The sequence below is a fragment of the Erithacus rubecula genome (assembly GCF_903797595.1).
Source record: "Erithacus rubecula genome assembly, chromosome: 9".
In the NCBI taxonomy this organism is placed as follows: Eukaryota; Metazoa; Chordata; class Aves; order Passeriformes; family Muscicapidae; genus Erithacus; species Erithacus rubecula.
Window position 1 is genome coordinate 10,633,479 of NC_136660.1, and position 19,577 is coordinate 10,653,055.

Here is a 19,577-nt window from a genome sequence, read left to right on the forward strand (position 1 = left end):
GCAAGGAAATGCAAAGTCACCAAATTACTCTCCTGTACAGAGAAGAAGGGAAGACAAAATGTAGATTTGGACAGGCTTAAAAAATTGGCAAGTGAGGATGAATGGATTAGGCAATAACAGAATATGTTCTCTGCTCCATTAAAGCAGCCAATCCACAGATGATTATTTCAAGCTGAAATATTCAAATAGCAGTTGGAAGCCATGGTAATATCTTGATTTTAGTATCTGCTACTGATTAAATTTCAGGAATATTGCACTATTTAGAAAGACTGCAAGATCTAACAATCAAAAGAGACAATGCTTCAATTCTTCTCACCCTAGCAGTCCTAGGGCAACTGATTTTGTCACGGGAGGGAGAAATGTGAGTACATGCCCAGAGGGAATGGTCCAGGATAGAACAGAATATTTTTTCAGAATCACATGAGCTAAAGAAGAACAGAAGATGAGATATTTCAGCTTAATCAGATATATATATACACAAATTAGTGAACTGAATTTAATGTAGTTTAAAGAGCTGTTAGAGCTCCAAAGATAAAGCCACCACAGACTGATGCAGCTTTGCATGTATTCAGTATTTCTGATCTCCCCAGGACAGAAGTCAGTCACAAGCATACATATATGTTGATTTTTCTTTTTCAAACACTGGCTCGATATCAGAGCAGAATGCCAAATTGGATTGTAATTTGTTTCAGTATCAATAGCAGCTTCTGAAAACCAAATTATTGTTCTAACTCTCCAGCAGAGGTACCCTCAGTGTTACCTTGCTGTTGCAATGGTATATTCTGCTGGCAGCAAACTGCCTCAGCATTACTAAGCATGCAATTTGAAGCCATTACAGTGCATCAAGTGTTGCATTGAAACAGTATTAATACCTGAATGGGCAAATCGTTATCACCAAGGCTTCTCTAGTTCACCTAACTCAAACTCTGCTTATGCAGGGCTGGCAGTCATACATTTCATTTCAACAACCATTAGGGTGGATAGTAATAATAGACTGAGGGGGCAAGCACACCAGCTGAATTCACAGGTATTCAGGAGAATTCTCCTCTTTCCAAGATTCAGTTTTTCTCTCACAAAATTTCTCTCCTAATGATAAGAAAAACATTCTATCTTCCATTAGGCCATAGAGAAAATCCTTTGAGTACTTATGGAAAACCTTAAAAATCCTGTTCTCCTTTTAAGGGTAAGGCTTCTGCTGTGTAGACTATTTTAAAACACCTGCATTCTTGAAAACAAGTTTGCTTCTTGTTACAATATTCCTGATTTAGTGAACTACTAGGCCTCATCCTTTAATACCATAACTGCTCATAACTGCTCAGAAGGAGACATAAAGCAGTGAAAATCTGGTACATAAAGTGTTCTAAGTGTATCTGATGGGATGTTATTTAATTACTAGAAATATAAGATAATTATGATTAAATTAGAATATTCTTCAGGGTGGGAATATCATATCATAGGGGAGATCAAGTTTTACATCACAGTAAATCAGGATGCATCCTGTCATTTTGAATTTAAATTGATAGTCTTTTTATTAACTCCTATATCTCTCATAGCTCCAGGAGTTATTGCTGTTGTATCAATCTAGAAGTTTTATTAAAGGTGAAAGTGTGTGAATATTATAAATCTATTTTTTATTTCCAAAACATAATTAACTCGTTCCCCTGTTAAAAAATTTATCAGAACTGCAGGTGGAGAAAAGAGATTATACTGATGAAAAACAGATTATTCTTTTGTATCATATCAATGTACAAAGTAGATCTGTTTCAATATGTTTCAGTCAGCAACAAACTCCTCTCTAAATTTTTTATAAAGTGCCTTTAAAAATTGTTAGTATTTTAAGGGGTGGGTGGAAGGTGAAGCCCTCTACAGAGGAGGCAAAACTTGTTCCTTGCAGAACTGTGAAAGGCAAGGCAAACCACTATGATTCCATGTCTGACTTCACCATTCCAATTCTTTTCTGTCTCCTAAGTGATCACAGTCCTGGTCTACTGATCAGGAAGGGGTTATTGCACAATTATTTGCTTTGGCCTACATCCTTGGGCACAACATCTTCATTATCACACTAATGTATTTTAAGATTTCAGTGCAGAAGAGATAATGCCAAAACCATAGAGCAATCTAGATGGTTAATAACCTCTCCTTAATATGCAGGCTAGGAATCTCTAGTGACAAACACTGATAATTCACTTAGGAAAAGTGTGACAAGATGTAGGGTGATTTAAGTCCAATACAACAACACAAATTGTCCTTGCTGTTAATCAGCCAGCATCTCAATGCCTTACCCATTTTCACACTGGTATTTCAGTAGCTCAGTGAGACTGGCTGCAGGCAACCAGCATTTGCAGTCATCCCAAATATCCTTCCCACTGTTACAAATCTGCCTAAACACCCTCAACAAGAGATGTGCCTCCTCCTATTAAAATATTTCAGTATTTCATTGATCTGATGTATTTGACCATGAGTAACAGAACCATGACAGACCAGAATACCACTAAAGCAAGCTACACAGCAGGGTTTTCTGCCTAGTCTTTCAAAGAAAATGCTCACAGCAAAACTAGCTTTCAACACCACTGACCACCTTTCATTTTGAAGTGTTAACTGAACAGACTTTTAAAAAATGAACACAGATTATCACTAATATCAAAAGACCCTCCACAGTATAATTATAACAGCTATAGGTGTAAAATCAGCCTGCCACTCCAAATTCAGACCAGACTCCCTCCTTTTCACAGGAACTTAGCTTAGCACAAAAACACCCAGACATATCTATTTTGAAGAACCAGTTTGAGTCTCTGCAAGGAGCAAAGAAAATGCAGCACTTTCTGAAAACTTATTTTTTTTAAACATTCTTCTCTATGACACATGAGATGAAAGCAATCATGTTCACCAAATGCCTTTTAAATTCTTGCCCTTAAACCTGCAAAGACTCAGTATCATGAAAATTCTTCCAGAGTCACAATCCAACCTAAAATTCCAGTAGTACAAGGAATTTTTAGGGCCTGCTGGAAATTCTGTACAGAGATGATGAAGCTACTGCCTTTGTCAGTTTGCTCTGGTGAAGTTTGGGCCAATTTCTAGTGAAGGCCATTGTTTGTTGGCAGGACTTCACACAGCAACATGCATGGGATTTCCCCAAGGTGTGCACAGAATCCTACTGACAACTGCACAGCTCAGTGCTGCTGGACTGAGATCTGCCATCTCAAAGCCCAACAACATAAACAAAACCATGTAGGAACTCCTTTCAACTGAATATTGTTGAATAAACATGTTATTTGATTTCCAGTACCACAGACCTTGTATCTTTCATGAGGTAGAGCATTAAAAAAGGAGTAAAAAAAGAGGAATCTCTCCTGTCTAAGCAAAGAGGAATTACTCAAAGATTGGCATAGTATATTGATAGGATTATTTTCTCCTGAGAGTTTTTTAATTCATCTGGCCTACAGCACAGTGCCTTCAAAGTTCTCCACTTCTTTTTAGAACATCATACATTCTAAAGCATATTTGTCCTGTAACCTGATATGTGCCCTCAAGCTAAGGAGTCAGAAAGTATTTCATCTAAAATATTCTTCTCAGTCATTTTTTTCCTGCCAAATTGCACAATGTCTGGCTTTAGCATGACTCACATACCCAGCACTCTGCAGTCTGGGTTGTACTGTTGCTGCTAAGATAATTACAGAGCTACAATATTTTGGATAGGACCATGCTAAGGTCAGGAAAGCAAAATTTGCTAGTGTTACACTAGAACACACGTGCCAGTGGCCTGATGATTCCCATTAAAAAAAAAAAAAATTGTTTGGTTTTTTTTTTTGTTTTTTTTTTTTTGTTTGTTTTTCTAACACAGTAGATGAGAAATTAAAGAGTTTTTGTGTTACAGGATTGTTGTCTTCAGGATGAAGAGATAGTGACTGCATGACCCTTGCATCTCTCTCACACAGATTATTGCATTTGGGGCATTTCCTTCTCCAACTATCACCTCTGAATAACACAAAACAATTGGCTTTTTCTCAGACTCCACTATAGTATAGGAAATTGAACAGATCTGGGAGATTAGGACATGAAAAATCTGAATAGAAATATTTGTGTAATGTTAAATACTGATTTAAATGGTATAATTTAAACAGCTTAGTCAAAAAGAAGCTAGAGGAGATCAATCATCAGCTAGATAGCAAAAACCTTTAAATCAGCTATTATTATTAAAGTTATGGTGGATCACAAAAGACTTTGGCACTTATGGTTGTTTTTATGTTCCTCCACCATCCCATGGTGGGGAAACAACTTATCCCAGTAACATGATATTAATTCCTCTGTTTCAATTTAGGTATCACTGTATCTGTCTAGACACTGGTTCTGCAGGACCTTTTTGAATGGTTTTCAAATTCCTCACTGGTTTAATAGAATTCAACATCAGGAACCACAGAAACTCTTCTGATAAGAGCTGTGCTGAGAGAAATGAGACAAGTTTTGAAGTGTCAGAGAAATGGTGGATGAGGAACCGAAGGTGTCCATTGGTTTGGTCTTGTCACTTGTGGCCAATATATTTATGCAACCATTAGCAATAACCTGGCTGCATGAGTGTTGGGTTTTGAGTTATGTGGAGAGTTCAAGGGTTTTTTTCCAAAACATTCCCAGTTCACCTGAAAGAAAATATGATTCTATATTGAAGGACAAACAATATGATCTGCTTAGATAAAAAACTCTCCCATTTCCCTCAGCTAGCATCCTATATGCTTGCAAGTAATAAAGAGATTAGTAACTTATTAGTTCAAAGAATTTAGGATGGAGGAGATCTAATCTCTTCACATAAGGGAGAGTGTTTGGACAAGTGTCATCTGAGGAGCAAAATTTCTCAGAAAATTCTCAATCTGAGGTACTGCTACCCTCAGATTCCACACATAAAATCAGGGATCCACTGGCTTACATAAAGATGATAAATGCAATAACCAGTAATAAATAAATGACAATGTACAATGTAGCCATACATTGTACCAAATGTGAAAGTTTAGACTTGCATATTTTGTTTGAAAAGCACAGACATCTAAGAAATTCTTAAGAACTAAATTGCAAAGTCATTATTTATAAGAAAAGCAGCAGATTCTCCTTTTCCATCCAATGCATAAGCCAAGAAAATCCTCACACTCTAGGGCATATCCTCAGCTGCAGTAAGTTAAAATAGCTAAGGGGGCACAGACACAGATTTAACATAATTTTAATTTTTTCCCATCGAGAATTTTGAATCCTCAAAACTCATCCTTCTGTACCCATTACTGGGAACACCAGTGCTCTCTGGAGCATGCATAGCACAAAATATGCATCTAACATTTAATTCCCAAAGTTCTTTCAGCCCATCGGTGGTTTCTGCAAAGGAGGCAGGAGTGTGCAGGGCTTTCCTGAGTCTCCAGGTCTCTGAAAGAGCTCTCAGTCAACCGAGGAAGCAAAACTGGTCTAAGTGAATTCCAAGAGAACCCTCCCTGATGGGGCTGATCCCTCCCTGACTGGGAAAGCAGAACATCTGCACAAAGAGTGCCTAAATCCAGACAAACATGACTTAGCTTTTTGAGAGACCAAAGCAGTGAGTTTTGCAGACAGCAAGCTCCCGAGGCTCGCAGGGACAGCAGTAACTCATGCACATGCAAGTCTCCTCTGCCTCTGGACCAGAACACTAGAGAGCCTCTTGCTTCTCTCAGGGCTTGGTGGAAAACAACACAGCTTCTGAATGAGCAGCAGTTCTTCCTCTTTTTAATTGCTGACATTTGTTAGCATGGTTATGAGAGCTGTATTTGACCACAAGGTTTTAAATCACTACGATTTTTCGCTTGAAAAATAGCACTGTAAGGTTTCCCAGGAGCTGCAAAAAATAGAGCTCGAATTTTAAACGAGAGTCAACTTCATGGATTTCTTCAGTATTTCCCTCACATAACAATTAAAGCAGAAAGCTGCTTGCGTCTTTAAGCAAACTGCTGCGGGGGAGGAAGGGAAGAGGAAATCATGTAAACACTCTTTAAATGTTAATTCCAGAGTTTAATTGTAGCTCACTGCAAGCCTATTAAACCCTGACTAAGTGCACCTGACAGACTGACAACAGCATAATGCTAATGCACGCCAGTGAAGAGCAGTAATTAGCTCCTTTAAAAGGGTGAGATTTGGGAGAAACTGCTCGCAGAACAAAAGACAATGGGGGGAGGGAGAAGGAAAGGAACGAGAAGTTTTTCCCGTTCTACCTTTCTACATCTTATGTAAATCTCTGCAGAGCTCAGGTGACTCTCAGAGCTGTGCTCTCAAAGCTTATGAAATGGGGAAAAAGATGTCAAGGCTACTGGGCACAAGATTATTTAGGGCTATTTAGGATTAACATAATGATTTTTTTTTTGTATGGACTCTGTAAACAAACTAAGGTAACAGGGAAAGTGATGGTAAAAAAAGACCCAGAAAGAGGGTGACTGGCTAGTCTGACATTTCTGCCAACTCCAGAGCACTGGAAGCTTATAATCTACTACAGAGTAATTTTTTTTTTATTTTTCTTGCTAGCTCTCCTCCATAAATACCAACAGAGAGAACTCCTCCAGCAGAATGGGAGGGAAGCAGAATTGGTTCATGTCAATCAATTGATCATCTCCTAGCAGGTCATCTCTCTCTCTGAGTACTTACATTACATTTAATTGGACATCCAACTTAAAAGTCAGTAACTGTGCTTTACAGTACAAGCTGATTGGTTTAATTCTAACCAAAGATCAGATCCCTTCTCTTAGAAAGGTCTCCAGAGCATTAGAATAAAAAAAATTTAGAGGGTTAAATTCAGCTTTTTAAAACTATACAGAAGTATCCCTTGTTACTTGTACATTTCATCCAGCCTACTGTAACATTGAAAACACGACAAATTCCAGGAGTCTGAGCCAGTCTCATTAAATTGTAAATTTTATTCAAACTTTTCACTCTATATTTTATTTCAAAATATGAATGGAGAATTTCATATTATATGTAGGTTAATTCTTTCAGATAGGTCATTGCAGCCTCCTTCCTATTGGGCACACTCTCAGAATGTTTAACAATAACTAACAAGTAATCCTATAAAAATCCACACCACTTCCAAAATTCCAAACACAATAATTATTCCTGGTCCTAAGACTGTTTAAGGCTACAACAATTCTTTCTCAAATCAGTACATGAGTGGTTAGCAAAGGCATCATCCTATTTTGACAAAAAGCTGAGACAGAAATCTGTGGCAGAGAAGAAAATCCAAAAAATCAAGTTGAGACCAATGAGAATATAACTTATCTTCCATTTACAGCAAACATTTTGTTAAGACCCAGGAGCACATTTATGAAAAGCAGTTCCAATATCTAAAACCACAGTGGACTGATTTCCCACTGCAGGAACATTTCTGTGCATTTGCTTCTTTATTTAGCTACCTTGGTGGAATAAACTTAAACCATATTTAAGCTAAAGAAATTAGACTTCATGAACATTTCTACTTTTATTAACCTGCTCTGAATTCTTGCATATATCATAGCAAACTGCCAATGAAACTTCATTATCTCAAGTTATCACTCTTCTAGACCATTGTCTTTTCCCTGGCCCTGAGGTTCAGAAGCAGAATGAAAACAATTAGCTTGCATTTCCTTGGAAGAGCATTTTGTGCACCTGGTGGGAGACCTGTCTCTTAAATGGCTGCCCCAGGAAAAGGGGCAAGTCCAAGAATTAAAGTGCCTCAGTAGCAATAACTGCACAATCTGTTCCATTGGCTCAGTGCTTGCTCTTTGCTAGATATGATCTTGCAAAAGAACAGGAGGCAGCAGAACCCTAAGAGATTAAAAATATTAAGGGAATAAAGACCTAGATTGTGTTCTACAAGAGAGGATAGTGAAAGTAAGGGGCTTTTTTGTTGGTTTTTTTTTTCAATATCCCACTTTATCTGTTTCAATTTTTCCAATTCACTGTAGGATACAAATTCCACATTGGAACATCAGTTTCTTAATTTGAGAATTCTTATACCAGTGGATGATACATTTATAGTTTTCTATGAGATGTACTGAACACTGAGAGACACTGAGACTTTGTGGATCCATATGCCTCTCTCTCTGGCTGATGCTAAAGCATATCTGTAAGCAGGAATCAGAGGACTTAGCCCACCTTTAGTTGTGGTAAGGAAATTTCCTCTAGAACTGATCCTTTTACTGTTGGACTCATATTGTGTCTTTATTGACGCACTAAAAATTTGAAGCTTTTGTTCTCAGCTGCCTCTGTCCCTGAAACTGCATCTCTTCCACCATCTCAGATACCTTGCAGGGGGCTTTGGTAATTCTTCTGATCATGCCAACTTCCTCACTGTGTTACCATGTGTCCATGGCAGAGTGGCCACTTTGCAGGTCTGGGGTTTCTCTCCCAGCTTTCTCAGTTATCCCTTGAGCCAGGTGACAAATTGGCAGAAAGGTGAGGCTTTGAGCCTTAGGAGAACCTCTCAGTGCCAGGTGCCCTTTGGCATCAGCCACCTCCCTAACAAAAGGTGTGCAGCTGCCCTCAGGGAACTGACAGGCTCCCTAGAAACAGGTAGAGAAATTTCAAGTGGGGTGGCAAGGCTGCCCACTGCTCCTTTTGTCCCTTGCCATTATTCCTAGGCATGATTGCCATAATCCTCTGCAGCCAGCAGCATTCAGTGCCCCATCTGAAGAGCCAGATTCTATCTGTCACAGCTAGAGGGTCTGATCAGCAGGGGCACCTAATACATCCAAACAGGATCTCTGCAGTGAGTTAAGATCACCACAGCAGACACAGCCATCCTGCCAGATTTGTGAACATAACTCCTGATCAAGTCAGCTGACTTTCACCCACCATGTGCTGTACTCTCACTCAGAGCACCAAGCTGAGAAGTCTCACAATCTCTCATTTTCTGTTTTATTTTCCCATGACACCTGGGAGGACAGCCAGAGAAATGCAGCCAAATTACTAGAACTGTACAGGAATAGCACTGAGGAGTACTGCACTTCTCCAAAACATGTCTAAGGACAACATGTTACAGTTTTCTGAGCATGAAGAACTTTGAGCATGAAAAGCTTTGTCTTTTCCTCTTGAAGAATTTCCCCATGTCCTTTTATAAAAGATCACCCCTTTAAATAAGTTGTGACTTCTAGCGTTAGTCTTGTAATGAGATAAATCTCTTACCAGGTTTTCCTACGTACACCACATATTTATTCAACTTTGGTACATTTGTTCTTTTTAATGGTATTCTTCCTTGGTCTCTAAAGTACAATCCGAAAATGAGGGCTATTATCCTTTTTAAGCATGAGATTTGATTTCTGATATCACAAAGTATGATATCCTCTGGGGACAACAGACAAGGTGGTTGATGAGAACATAGTCAGTTTGGGGAAAAATGTCTTCTAGAATTTTTTTAATGAGCTCTGCCTTTTTAAAAATATCTTTATAATGCTCTAGTGCAATTTGCAGACAATACTAAATCAGAAGGAGTTGTGAATATCAGTCAGAGCTGAGAAATGTTAGTGACAGAGCCAGAGGCACTAGTGGGCAGAAAATGACAGCATGAGTTTCAATTTAGAAAAATGCACATAAAAAACACCTAGGGACATAGAAATCAACGTGTGGCTGGCTATTCACTGAGTGGAAGAAATCTAGAAAATACAACAAAAGAGAAGAGTGGGTGATAGTAACTCCCATGTTGCAGAAATACCAAAAAACAACACAAAGTAAGTGCAGTTCCAAACTAAAATCCATGGAGACAATGCATTGCAGAAGTGATAATTGCCTGACCTTTGGCCAGTTTTTGGCATGAACACACTACAAAGAATTAATTCAATGCAGGAAATAATGTTAGCTGTAAGACTGACAAATTGCAGCTTGTTAAGAAAAGACCAGCAGAACAGATTAGATCATGGACAAAATGATTTATGATCGAAAATTTATATAATTAAATATGTATCAACCTGGGTAACTGAAAATGAAGACAGGATGGGAAGACATAACAGTCTGAAAGGGTATTAACAATGAAAAGAGAAGATGAATTGCACACTCCCATGTCTGCAGTATGCTGGCATGTGGGATTGGGTTCTAATATAAGTTAAATACTGAGCCCTAGGCTGTTACTCAGTGAGGCAAAGAATCTCTCCTTCTTTGAACTCCCACCTCATTTCCCAAACATCATCTAACACATTCAGCCCTGCCTTGAGCTATTTCCCTCTCCCTCATCTCCTCTGGGATAAGTTTCTCCATACCCAAATGCAAGAAGGGCATGAAGATTTTCCTGTTTCCAAAAGATGGCACATCAGAGCAGGGTGTCTGGTTAGCCCACCTGTAGATGGGAGAGGGCAGCTGTGCCCATGTCATGTGAAACCCCATGACAGGATAACCAACAGCAGGTTACTCAGTGCTGTGCACCCTGCCCAGAATTCAGATCAAACACAGCACAGCTGCATTCTTCCACCTGCTCTGTGGAACCTTTGACCAATTCATGGGAAGAACTAGGAGAGTTAACCATGCCATGAAGCCTTCATCAGACATGTCATTAAGTGTACCTAGACTGCTCAACTTGAGTGTTTGTGATACTGCACTCCAATATTTCAAATTTTCAACCCTTCTCACACTTAGTACTTTTCTGGGATAATTCAGATGTACTTTCTCAAGGTATGAGATATATGACACTTTCTAGGCTTCAGCTGAGAATCCCCTGCATTCACACATGTATCTTGGAGATGTCCTAAAAGAATTTGGTTTATTGAAGAATCTATCCAGGGCTGATAATATTTTTTGCAAGATTTACAAAAATTTCTGGGAAACTCACATTCAATAGCTGAGAAAACTGATGAGTGGTGGTACTATCTTCAGAAAGAAAAGACATTTCTTTTTTACATAAAAATTACAAAAATCCTTACACTACTCCAAGAATTCTCATAATGTTCAAATTGCAAGTCCTCTAATGATATATAAAGTACTTTTGATTATCCTGCTCACCATATATGGATAAATAATGCCCCAGATTGTCATTTCCATTTTTTAAAGGCTCCCCACAGACATATTCCCAGGCCATCTGGATCTGCTGTAAATGGATGTCTGTACCATGCCTGACCTGCTGAGACAGACAGCTACCCCTGCCTTCCTGGCACTGCACTTGCCTCCCAAGGAGGGCATTTTTCAAGGAATTAATGACTGGGAACTGTCGGAGAAAGCTATAAAATTATGAACAATACCAAGAAATCAACTGGGAAATTAATATTTATTAATTCCCATCATACAAGAGACATGGGCAAATCAATGTTTTTGTGGGGCAGCTAACTAAAACAAGCTAAAGAATGTATAAAACAAAAAAATTTTGAAGCTCCTTATTCAGATAGTACCAAAGCCCAAAATATATATTGATCCAAAATGGAAGGAGAATAACTGATGGAAAACACATCAAACAACATCCATAAAAAAATTATTCATGTAAAGCTTCTGATTTGAGATATTCCAAAAATAATTCCCAGAAGAAATAAAAATATCCCAAAGACAGGTTTTTATATACATGTAATGTTTCTTACCTTCACAGGTTGCTGTCACAAGCAGGATGCTGTGCAAGAAGAACTTTTCATCAAACCCAGGATCCCAGCAATTTTGTTTGTTTTCAAAATTCTGTACCTCAGAATGAAATACATTAACTATCACTCCATCACCTCTCAAAAAACCCTTCTCCTAAGGAGTTAAAGTGCTTTTTGTACAATTACAAAAGTAGCAATCACTAAACAGAACCACTGTATTTAGCCTATTTTGGAATTTTACTGGTAGCATTTCACTGATTTCCTCTCTTTTCAGGGGTAACACCAAGGAGCTCTTTCCTACTTGCACAGGCCACCCTTGAATTCACAGCTGAATCCAATTCACAACTACATTGCTATTTCCAGACCTCTACCTCTTGTTGTTTCTTGCATTTTGAAAGTATCTTAGTCCTCTTTTGATGCATCACTTTTCTCTTTTCTTTAGCATCTGAATCCTTTCCACATTAAGAATTTGTCTTTTGTTTAAGTTGAGTGCCTTGAAATTATCCATTTCCAAGTTAAATCATCTCCTCTCTTATGCTTTCAGCCTGCTGTTCCTATGCTTTAAAGAGATTTGGCCACCAGAAAAATCAGACTATTGAAGCTAAGAAGTGAAAAGAATATTAATTCAGCAGAAAATATCATCCTATAAATCTAGTTGTCACTTGATAAAAATCATCTGGGGAAAAAAGAAAGCTGAAAGCATCTCACTTTTTTCTAGCAATACAAAGATTAATCCAAAGGACAATACCTACAGCAATTAATGAATTAGTATTATGTCAATCTACAGTCAGGAATTATTTTTGAAGAATACAGTTTTTGTTAATTATCTTTTAAAAGTTACTGTGCGTGCACTAATTATTAATTACCGTGCATTACTAAGTTATATTAAAATGACAACACAATCTCTTTAAAACAAGGTCAAATTCAGTTTCTTGCCTACTACTAAAATTATATTTTGCTTCACACACAGAGCTGTAAGAAAAAAATGCTAAATTATGTGTTCCCATTAGCTGCAGATGCTGATAGATTAGCACTATCAAAACAAGAAATAAAGATGTCAGTGTTGCTAGACAACCACTTCTCTTTTTAACCCTACCAATGACGCAAGCTGTAAGAGCAGAGAGAAAAATTTGCTGTCATGTTTTAGGAACCTCTGCAGTACTATTTATGATGAGACTATTTTTCTAGTTTTTTTTTTTTTTAATATGAAAACAAATACTCATGGTCAGCTTAAGTGATACCTCAGATTTTGGCACTCACTGATAAAAATGTTATACATAAGGTTTCTGTGCTATAATAATTTCATTATGGTATTAAATTGATGAAATACCAATTAAAAAGTATGTGGCTTAAAAGTCAGTTTATTTTTATTAAAACACACGTATGGGACTTGAAAACGTATTCTGTATCTACCTGTACTATTTCTGATTATCTAGCTGATAGTAAACCACTGATTTTGCTAGTAACCTCTCTTAGTAGATAAGGAAACATGATGGATTCATAGATAAACAGAAATCCTGATGTTCTTCTAGGCCATCATATCTTATTCTAGCTCCCCTAATAAAAACCTTGTCAATGGAGAAACTGAATATTCAAGAGAGGAAGAATGTTAAAATTCCATTATAATAATTATTTTGACTCATCCCTGCTTGAAAAAAATTGCTACTGGTACTATATATTGTAAAATCATTTAAACAGTGGTAAATATATTGAGTAAACAGAGGGTCAGCTGGAGAATATGTAATATGTGATATATTACCAAAAAAAATTTGAGTGCAGGTATTTTGTTCTATAGTATAGCTTTTTATATATCACTAACAATTGTCTGGAATTTTCCTTTTTGCTCCAGTCTCTATCAGCAGAGACATGTCCAAAAAAGGTGTCCTAGATCACTAAACTTGTTTCCCTACCCCTCTTTCAGATTTACATTGATCAGTATCTGTAGGTATTGAAGAAAATGCACTAACACTCCTTCTGTCCCATACAATAAAAATTATTATTTAGGTAACTCAAATGCTAATGTGGCCCAAAGAAACTTTTAAAAACAGATTAAGCAAAGCGTTCAAAATCAAGCAATGCAGCAAATGTCTCACCAAGCTTGAGAAATTCTGTATTTCAGCCATTTAGGATGGAAATAAAAAACTCTTAAAGGGTTCTTAGTTTCCTCCACCCCAACACTCAGTGGCAGTGCAGTGCATGTTCCAGAATAATGTGCAAAAGGGAAGATGAAAGACAGGGTTACATGGAGCCTATGAAAAGATTTAGACTCCATGCTTGTGTTTTGTCTTGCATGTATTTTTTTTTTCCCAGTCTCATTTTTGCATCGAGATTGGATTAATTTGGTGCAGGACGAGTCATTCAAGCAAGGTTTTATCATCTTGCTGCTCATCTATCTCTTGAAAATACTGAACCTTTACCTCTCCTGCTGCAGTATGTGAAATGACCTCAATAAACACTTTAGAAAAGCAGATAAAAGTACATTTTCATCTTGAAACTGGCCAAGCAAAATCAATTCTGCATAGATCATGTTTATTAGACTCAGGGAAACTGATAGCCTGTGGGTTTAATCTATGAAATTATACGCACTCAAACAAGCATCTCAGACAGCAAAGCAGCTTGGCCAGGGTTCATAGTGAGATTTGCAAGTGCAGATTTTAAAGTTCTGTGTTCGTATCTTCTTCCATAATATCAGTGAAAAAAAATGTTTTCAAATTATAATCCAAAAATCTATCAGTTTTATTGCAGTTTCCAGCCCATATTCCAGAGCTGTGGAAGATTTTTCACAAGATCAGCTAGTTGGGTTTCAGCTTTCTTCTTGTGAAGAGCTACATGCTCAGTACTAATGAGTATAAAAAAATTCAAAAATTTCATCCAGCTGAGACAGGCATACTAAAAAGAGAGGTAAGCAGAATTTTGTAATAAAATAGTTCATCTATTAAATTACCAAGGTTATTTTTCCTTGTGGAAATAGAAGTGAAGTTTTTATTTCTCAGCAGGTGATTGTGAGATCTTATTCTCCACCTATATTCTGGTTCTGTGAGGTCGCTGGAAGCAATGCCAACATCATTAATAAAAACAGGTTGTCACCTTTCATGTTTAAACTGATGTAAGAGTGATAGCTAATAAGAGTAATTTATTCAACTGTGTGACTGGAACATTATAGCCTGTAGAAGTCTTAATCTCCTGAACATTTGATACATTTTCTCACATAAATTGCCATTTTCAGTCTGAAAAAAGGATTTGTAAGTTGATTACTTACCTCAATATTTTTCATAAATCAAAAAGCAAAAATCATTACAAAAAACAAATTCCCAAACAACAAGAAGATTTAGAGCTTTTAATATATATTTTTCTATATATTTTTAAATATCATATGTGAAAAAAGCAAATTTCCTATAAGACTCCGACATGTTTTAAAAACCCATATTTAGAAGTTTTATACTGTTTTGCTGATGAAATGGAAGATATGCATTGTTGTGAAACAAAAAACTAGTAGCTGGCCCTTAGATCTTTCAAAATAATCCCTTTTGTTCATAAAACAGATTTTGAAACAAAATTAAATTGACAAATAAGCAAACCAAAACTACTGTTATTTGCTGATATTATTAAAAATTAGTTGAGCATTCAGGTATTTGAAAAGAACCAGACACCAAAAGAGAAATAATGTGATGGAGATTCTTGAAACCACTGATTCAAACAGGGAAAGAATATTGTAGCAGAAAAAGAATGATAAAAACCTCCCAGTTAACTTGCTAATCAGTTAATTGAGAAATACTCACAGAGGAAACAAATTATTCCTTCTAATCAAACAGCATTTGCAGAAGAAATGAAATCACATTTAACTGAAAAATGGCACAAAACCAGGTGAACAAAAAGATAAATTTGAGATAATTGAAAAGATAACTGCAAAGTCAGGGAACAGAACACAGATTTGAGGTCTAATCAGTTTCTTGGACATTTTGAAGCATGGAAGAGCTGGTTCAACTAATTAACATGCTAAGGTGGGGTGCATGGAGAGTAAAATTGGTAAATTTTATATCAATGTATTTTTAAGTTTCACATATTTTAAACTCATACAGGTTCTATTTGGAAAACAAGCAATATTTATTGGACAGGAAAGTAAGACCATATTCCCTCCTTTTCTTTAGAAAGATCATGTCTTTGAAGTCTCAAATGCTGATATTGTAAAATAAATATTAATGACATGTTTCATTTACAAAACAAATTTTCTTTTAAGTAAACAGATGAAAACTTTCGTTGTATGCTGGAGAAATAGTAGCTGCTTGGAGATTAAAAAAATAATAATGATAAAAAACCCAAACCAACCAAACAAACAAAACCACAAAAGAAAGAACCCAACCAACGCCTCAAACCCAGTTTGTTTGAGCTTTTTAAGAATGCCTTAAATCAAAGAACCTCTCCTGATTTACACTTTCTAACTTCAAAGCCTCTGCTAATACACACTTTCAGACCAGAAACTGTGAAATAATTTTTAATGCAGGTGGACTGAAGCTGGAATTCAATGAAACAAAGTATCAGTCAAAGAAAAGTAATGAAAAGGAAAAGCAATAAATTTTGCAAAAGCCTGCACTGAAAAAGATTACCCATGCAAGAGGTTTAATTAACTTCTTTTATTAAGTAAATTTACTCAATAAAGTAAACGTTTCTCAGCTACTGTGCTTGTCCTGTTCCCATGGGATGTTGATTCCCGTGCACAGAGCACAAACAGGACAGCAGCTGGGTGCTGGGGCTGCAGCCTGTCTGTCTGTCTGTCTGTCTGTCCCTGCAGAACAGCACAGCCAGAATTAATCACAACTGCTACAGCCCAGGCCTACAAACTGAGACATGTTCAGCTGCTCTAAGCACAGATATTTCTGGTGGCAAAATTAAAAGTAGTGCTAATAAAGGCTTCTTAGCTTTGTCTAGGGCTGATAAACAGGGTTTGGTTCAAGTGGTTCTCTGAGTGCAGCTCTTCCTAAACATCTGTTCTCTGGAGCACCTGCTGTCCATTCCCTGCAAATAAAATGTCTGCTGATAACTGATCTCACCATCTTGGACAGCAATATATTTTCAACCATAAACCAGTCAGATTAATAACTACTATTTCTGGGTTGTGTGCAAAATTAAAAATATGACAAATCTAGCACATGGACCTGTTGCATTGAGCCCAGACGATGCCACAAAGATGATCAGAGGCTGGAGCATCTCTCCTGTGAAGAGAGGCAGAGAATTGGGTCAGCATGGAGAAAAGGAGATCCAAGGAGACCTTACTGCAGCCTTCCAGTATTAAAGAGCAGCTTACAATAAAGGAGGGAGAGGGACTTTTTACATGTGCAGATGGTGATAGGACAAGGGGGAATGGTTTTAAACTGAAAGATGAGGAATACAGATTGGAAGTAAGGAATAAAATCTTTATTCATATGGTGATGAGACACTGATGAGGCTCCAAGTCTGGAAGGTTCAACTCTAGGCTGGACCTGACCTAGTGGAAGTTGTCCCTGCCCATGGCTGGGGGACTGGAAGTAGATGATAACTTTAAGGTCCCTTCCAACCCAAAACATTCTATGATTCTATCATTCCATGGTCTGGAAAGAGCTCCTGGCTGGCCAGACAGAAGGACCCTCAAGTATTTCCCAAAGCTGGATGGAAGTTCAAGGTTACTGAGTTTTAGTTATTGCTTCTTCCTAACCAGAACAGCAAGAGGAAATGGGAAATACACGCCTCCACTGCAAGCCTTGGATGTAAGAATAGCTCCACACAACATTAATATTATAATTATTTTTCCACTACTTGAACTATTTTGGAAAGAGTGTACAATGCTGTTGCAGAAATAGCAGACAGATGTTTGGGTTAAACTTCTAAGACACTGAGGCTTATGTAAGTTATCAGCATTTATTTTTACAGTTTATTTTTCTGATCTTTATTTGCATGATCAACTCAGTGTATGAAGGACAAGAACAAGACAGAATTCAAACTGCTGGATACCACACCTGGGACAAGTTAGTAATTGCTTTCTTCAGTTTTAACTGTTACATCAATACCAATGAAAAGATGCATTTTAAAAATTTTATCAACAACATCTTCAGCATGGATGCTCAGATTGCAAGTTCTGCTGATACCAAAACTAGCACATGATCTGAGAAAACTCTTTGAGTTTCTCCTTTTAGGGGAATTACCTATATTATTTATTTTTAAACCTTAAAATCTTACCATAGTTATTAAAACCTTACCATAGTTATTGAAACGCTGATTGAAACTTCTGCATTGAGGAAAAAAAAAAAAATAGATGCAAACTTTCTCAGCAGTCTGGGGAAAATATTTCTCCCCAGCACTCAAATATGTATGACAGGAATACAGCTGCACTTAAGTATCTCTCACCATTCAATTAAGTTACTAAAAGAAACAGCCATAGTTTGTCTAACAGATGTACAGGTCTGGTCTTCATGAGGCTGGAAAGACTCACACTACCACGTCTTCTAGGTCAAATTTGTGAAAATTAAAAATGGCATCCAAATGTTATAATTGGGCAAGGCTGAGAAACAGCACACTCAGAACTGTCACCATTAATCCTGCTGTCGCCCTCTTTACACCTCTTTCTATTTCTGCCATTACATAAAATTATTTTCCTGATACTACAAACCATTTCTGACCAATATATGTAACAGTCAAGCATGAAACTTTTCACCAAGACTTCTCAATTCATAGTAAAAATAGATGCATTGCACTTGATTTAATTGCATGAGCTATTATCAATTTTTGCTGTTACTCATATTTTTAATAGGGTCACTGACTATTATAGTACATTTTAGAGGAAAAAATATTAGAAAGACAGAAAAAAGTTTTCCTCCAAATTCTCTGAGACTATTTTTTGACTTTACCAAATTCTAATCCACTTGACCATGATTTTCTAGGCTGAGCACTTTTCTAATACAGAATTAGAGTTGTGTATGTTCATGCATGTTCATATGCAAGAGGAAAAAAAGGGAAAACACAGTTTTCCCTTTCAAAAAGTAATATTATAACTTTGACACAAACCTAGTCTAGCAGACCCATGGTGTATTCCTGAGTGGTGGTTTTCCTTTGATTAATAACTCCATAAACATTAACCTTCTATGAACCTTTCAGCTTTTCAATTAACACAGTTCAGTTTCAGTTTGCAAGTAAACTTTCCTGAAGAGTTTTTTTCCTATTTATTAATGTCAGATAGGATCTACCACCATATGAATGAAACCTAGAAGAAAGAACTATTCTAATTAGATAATTCATTAATACATTTAGATTGCTCTTGAAAGATATTTTAGGAACATGTGCAAAGAAGTTTTCTCCTTACATATAAGTTTATTCAAGCTTAGAAACCAACTGGTGAATTTGCAATGAATAAAATATGAAATTATTTTGACATAAATATAAATGCAGAAAAAGAAATGTAAAATATTACAAATATAATTTGATTTCTAAAAATATTAAGAACGAGGCAGCATTCCTGCTCGTAAAACCACAGTATGAATAAACCAGAACCAATTTATATAACAGGCCTTTAGGGAATTATTATATAGAGGGGCTTCTGGAGGAAAATTGAGACAGCTTTACATAGCATCAGGACAGAATACAAGCACCTAGATATCTCTGCGTTGTAACTAGAGGCACAAAAAGAACCAAGATTTGTGTTCTAGAAGAATAAATATGGCTTCAATAATATGTAATCCTCAGGGGAAAGCAGATGGACTTAAGAGTAAATCTATAATTTAAAAGGGTGAATTATTTCAAAATACTATTTTACCCTAAAACAAAAAAACTTGTATCACTGTGACTTCAGCACATATATTCAGTAGGAAAAAAATTCACTCCTTTAATGAATACATAAAGCCAATGCTATGATTTCCCATACCCCAAGTAGATCTTTCTCAGTCCTGTGCTTCCTACTCAAAAATCGAATTTTAAGCAGGTAAAACCAGAATTATCTGGCACTAAAAATTTCCCCTGAAATTTTACTTGCATTGAAAAGGATAACCCTCGAGTCTGAAGCCATGGTGTCTGGGCTATGGCTGTCACTAT